Raw genomic sequence first — 5,910 nt, forward strand, 5'->3', positions numbered from 1 at the left:
GCCACCGAAACGGCATTTTTTAGCATATTTTCTTTAACATTTCATGTTTATCTTCATGCTTGCCTCTTAGGTTAAATTTTCATAATTTTTTTTAGGTTTATTTCTTCTTTTTTGAGTGAAACCTAGGTTAAATGTAGATCTGTTTGTCTTCATATTGACTATAGGTTTATTTCTTTGAGTGAAACCTAGGATTTTTGAGTGAAACCTAGGTTAAATCCATCTGTTTGTCTTATTTTTTGAGTGAAACCTAGGTTTTTTGAGTGAAAGTTAGGCTTCATCTCTGAGTATTTTTTAGGTTTATTTCTTCTTAACTACTAAACATTTGAAATCTCATTGCTGCTTCTTTCATATATGTCATTGAAATTATATTGTTATTTTTGTAAATCCATTGGGGGGACTGAATCGTTCTTCTCAGCAACGAATTTCTGAAGCTTTACAGATATTATTCAGAGTGAGTTGCCATCCTATTTCTGTTTTCAGTCATTTTAAAGATTTTTTTTTTATTTACAGCTATTGTATATTAAACTTAATAATAAAGTTCATTTGTATTGCTAATTAAAAAAATCATAATAAAGGATGCACTTCTACTGAAATCTTGTTTGTATTGTACTAAACAAAAACGAACTGTTCATAAGTTTCAATTTTATGTTCCTACAATCAATGTTGGTGTGATCTTAAGGAATTTTTTTATGTGGAATAATTTGGAGGATTATTTTAAATACTGAAACATTCTAATATATACATGGTTGAATGTTCTAAATCAAAGTTAGTGTTATAAGCTCAATTGTTTAGTAAATTATTGCAATTGTATTTAGCTATAATGCAAGTTTTTTCCAGTTTTATGTCTAAATATTAATTTTGGCTTTATTTTATTATGTTGCATGTTTTTGATCTAGAAGATAAGTTATTGTTACAATATGATTCCACTTTTGATTTTAATAAATTCTAAGTTTCACTTACATTAGAATTTTCCTTCTATTTCAGTTTTTCTTATTTTCAAAGAGGATTAATAAATCTAGTTAAGATTTTGTTTTCATTTTCTATTGCTCAAGCTGTTAGATAATACAATTTTTTATTACTCATCAAATGAAATTATTTGTATGGCGAATGATTAAATTGATATTGATTTTATTTTTAGTTAATCTATTTGATTAATTTAAAATGTGTATGATTTATGACAATTAGTTTGAAAGCTATCTTTGTTGGTCTTCTTTAAATGGGTTGTTTGTCTGCATGAGCTTTAATATTTTTGATTTCAGTCATGTATATCAAATTATAACAATTAGTTAATTTTAAATGTGCATGATTTATAACAATTAGTTTTAATGTTATCTTTGTTGGTTTTCTTTAAATGTGCCCACTAATAGTAAATTCTGGGAACAACATTATAACACAACTTTTTTGTTTGTTCCTGGTTCACGATTTGTTTCAAACTGGAAGGAAGATTCTGTAGTTTTTGCTTTCTTATTCTCATAGCAAAATACAAGTAATAATGAATACCTTCTGAAATGCAGTAATTGTTAAAACTATTTGAAGATATTGCCCCCATTCAAATTGCCTAGCCAACTTCTACTCATACGGCCATTTCAACATCAAATTGATTTAGTTCTTGGTGCATCTTTGAACTTACCACACTATAATATGAGGCCAAATTTAGTTCTGTTTCTAAACAGTACATCACCAATTTTGTATACAGTTATTAATCAATGGAAAATGACATTTAAAGCTAAACTTGTAGTTCTGCTAAGGTTCATTTGATTGCTTTGATTTGGTGCAACCTTGCAGGAAGAGCAGAACTATGGTGGCTCTATTTCTAGTGGATAAACTGATTAAGGCTGATTAATTTTATTTCTATAATCTATTTGGGTGCAATATTAATGCCTTTAATTATGATGCCGGAAATGACTTATGCATGTTGAAGTTTGGCAGGGAAGTACTAAGTATAAATAATATTTATGAAAACTTTGTGAAAGTTAAACTCATTTTCTTTTTCATCTATCTATACATGCAACTAGCCTTTTTTGCTACGAAAGAAGTAGAATCTTTGGAAGAGCTTATATGGGTGAGTAGCTTCAAGATAACACGTCGTTATATGTGGTATCTTATTATTTATGCATAAAAAATTGTATCTCATGGTACAAAATGAATCTTGAAGGAGCCATCTGTAGCTAAGTGATTTTTTTTGTCTACTTGTACATATAAGAACTTTCCTTATCTAAGTCATAATGTTGGTTTTATTTGATGGTTTGGATTTTTTTTTGTTGTCTCTTAACTAGAATATTTCTTTGCTTTAGATACTTGCCTAGCTGGGCACTTCAATTGCAGACTTGATGATGTTTTGGAAAGAAATTATAAAAGAGACTTCTCTTTACCCGTAAGGCCTTAACATGCATGTATTTGTATTAGACATTTACATTTGCTTGAAGCTGAAGTTGGTTTGTTCATTTTCTTACAGACAGAGCTTTTGGGCAAGCATGGATTCATGGTTGAGCTCCAGGAATTAATCCAGAGGATGCCATTTGAGTCTTCCATCCCAATGTGGAGTAAAATTTATTATAGTTGTAGTAATTAGTAAATATGTGTATAGGAGATTGAGAGAAGTGAATGCAAACTAAATTTACAATTTAAAATTTGATTTCAAATTCACAGAGCTCTGAGAATTGAACTTAATTTATAATTTGAACATTATCTTTTTATGTAAGATATTATTTATTTGACTAATGATGAAGAGATGTTATTGTTGACGTTTTTTATTTATTGTTTTTGGTAATTTGAGAATTAATTAATAATTCTTATATATTTTATTTAGAGTTATTTCAATTTTTAAAAGTTAAAATGGTGGCATTTTTTGATGTGATATGAGAATTAATATTTAATTTTTTTGTCTATTTAACAATTCAAAAAATATAAAAAAAATTGAAAATTTTTGAACTTTTCGAACAATTCGAACATTCAGAACACTTCAAACATTTCAAACATATCCAAATAATTCGAACAATTTGAACTAATTTCGAGCAAATCAAACCGAACACGAACATGCATTTCATGAACAATTTTGAACACGAGTCTATTTCAAACAAACTATATTTCAAACGAACCGAATACGAACACGAGCACTGTTGTTTTGAACAATTCGAACACTTCAAACATTTCAAACATATTCAAACGATTCAAACAATTCAAACTAATTTCGAACAAATTGAACCGAACACGAACAGACCTTTCACGAACAATTTCGAACGAGCCTATTTCAAACAAACTATATTTCAAACTAACTGAACACGAACACGAGCATTGTTCGTTCATGTTCGGTTCGTTTACACCCCCACATGCAAATATGTTTTATCTTTTTAATAAAAGGATTGTATCTTGTCTCTTCCTGAAATGGGACTAAAAGAATGAAAGAAAGAAAAAATATATACAATTTAGCTTTCACGTGAAGGCTAAAAGAATAAACCTTTATATTAAATTATATATATATATATCATTAGTTTTTTTTTAATTAATATAAACTCAAGTGAATTTCATTAATTTAAATAATATAAAAATAATCTTATTTTAATTAAAATTTAATCATATTTTATTTAAATTAAATAAAATCTTTTAATTATATTATATTTTTTGTTTTAAGCCAATATATTATATTAATAATTTAATCGGGCATTTTAACGATTTTTTTTTCATAAGTTTTCTATGTCCATCTTTAAATTACAAATACGCCATATCTTGGCATCGATTATTTTGAAGATTAATATTAATTGAAAAACCTAAAATAAATACTTAGAAAACAATTAGGCTACAATACATACATCCTACATAATTTGCGATCAACAGAATTAAATCTCCACCGCTCGATTTCTCCCCCCAATTCGACCCTTCAAATACCTTCCCCCATCTTCGTCCCTTCATCTCCGCCTCTCATCCTCCCACACCCAGTGGCACTGCTCTGTTTCTCCTACTCCAACCTTTCAAATCAAGAAGCCGAAACCGAAGATGCAGTTTCTTCTCCCTTAATGCTCTCGTCCACCCCTTCGCCTTCACACAACCGTCCATTCATTGAATACATCGAAGCTAAAATGGCCGTGACGCTGTTCAATCTCTTCCATTTGTGTGTTCTTTTAGTTGACATCTCGGTGCATTGCACTCTTCTCTGTGCACATTATAGGAGGCGAGGTTATTCTCCACAGGCCAGGTCAGGGTCTCTTCGTCAACTGAAGGTATCTCTTGCGTTACCCGATTCTCTCTCCGCATTTAGGGTGAATTACAACTCAGTTGGCAATTGGAAAAAATAACTGAGGATTTTTAATATTTCGACGGGTTATAGATCTTCTCATCACATCTTGCGCTGATCTTATTTTCTTTTCGAGGCTGGCGTGAATCGTATTCCTATTTGACATTTTTATTATCAAGCTTCGTTTTGTATGTTTAATCTCTTATCCGATAAGCTTTGTTTTTGTGTAGTAGCTAAAACTGCAGTGTTTTCTTTCCTTCTTGAAACATATCTCGAGATTGGCAGGCAAATTGAGGCATCGTTTGATGGATTAAAAAAAAAAAAAATCAAATCAAATGTTGCAAATGAAAGTTGCTGTTTGGTAGGGAACTGTAACTTAGCTAATGTTACTGTTATTTTTTGTTATATCTCTTTTGCTACCTTCTGATTTTCCCAGGCCGATAAGGTAAATGAACCGAATTGATTTCTGGTAGATCATAATTATTCTTTTGGTTATTCATTTTTTGTTTTTTTTTTGTTTTTTTGTTTTTTGGTGAGATTTTTACCTAGCTTGGCTTAATTTACATAAGAAAACATTTATTTCCAAGCAAAAATGTATATTTATCATTTTGTCTTTTACTTCCAGACATCTTGAAATTGTTTTCATCGAAGCTAACTTTTCTAATTATGCTTCTAGCACTCGAGCATCATGAAATGGGTTTCATCTCTGTTGAATCTTTTGTGTTATACTGTCTTTATTTATGCATAAATATCTTTTTTGGTATCTTAATTGATTTCATTGTTTAAAATTGCACTGTAAGAGACGTGTCTTAAGGATTGCCTCAACACAAATATGTAAAAAAGCCTTGATTCATACACCTCACCTTGATCTGATGAGGCATTTGTCTCAGTTAGATTGAGGCACCTCATGTTGCACAGGTGCATAATTTGTTAGATACAAGCCTAAAAAATTAGGATTTAAAATTTTTTTTATATTTTCATTTATAAATTTAATATGTAAATAAATCTTTTTTTATTATTTTTCTGCACCTAATCCTAAAACAAACAAAATCAAGATTTTAAATTGCCTGGGTCCCTTCACTCCTAGCTCCATGTTGCACTTACATCCGACACCGCTTGGAATATCAATTGCCGCTGAGGACAAGGGAGAAGAGAAAGGACTCACTATAATGAAGTTTCTAATGAAGATCTAGTTGATGAGAGTAGGAAGACTTTTAATTCCATAAATTATAATCTTATAAACTTAGACTACTTGTTTATGTTGAATTAATAATAGGAGAAATTTTTTTTATGAAATTACTTTGATGTTTGTACATTAATTATTATTTCACATTTTTTAAATTACTTCGAAACAGTTCATGACTTGATGTTTTTACTCATAGAAACGTCTCAATATTTAATAATGCAATTTCAAACCTTGACTGATCTTTGAAGCTATTATACACACACACACACACACACACACATACATACATATTGTTATGGTATGACTCATATACCATATCGGGACAGATGCTGGATCGAAACGGAGCAGAGCGGAGCGGAGCTGAAGAATCTGTCCAAATTGGGAATTTTCATGGGTTGGGGTGCGGGGGCAAAGCCCCGCGGGGCTGTAAATATTGAGTAATTATGTATTGTGCCTACGTTTACTCCTGGGGTTATAAATAGACATGTTAGTA

General features: G+C 30.3%; 1 protein-coding gene across 1 annotated transcript in view; it reads left to right on the forward strand.

Moving 5' to 3' along the window:
- Positions 1 to 3,983: 3,983 nt before the first annotated feature.
- LOC110026283 (heavy metal-associated isoprenylated plant protein 4-like) overlaps positions 3,984 to 5,910 on the forward strand; it is a gene marked incomplete in the record, with an annotated part of 23,865 nt that continues 21,938 nt past the window's right edge. Inside the window, 1 exon segment of the mRNA XM_020727166.1 lies at positions 3,984 to 4,217.

The sequence above is a fragment of the Phalaenopsis equestris genome, unplaced genomic scaffold (genome assembly GCF_001263595.1).
Source record: "Phalaenopsis equestris unplaced genomic scaffold, ASM126359v1 Scaffold000362, whole genome shotgun sequence".
NCBI lineage: Eukaryota > Viridiplantae > Streptophyta > Magnoliopsida > Asparagales > Orchidaceae > Phalaenopsis > Phalaenopsis equestris.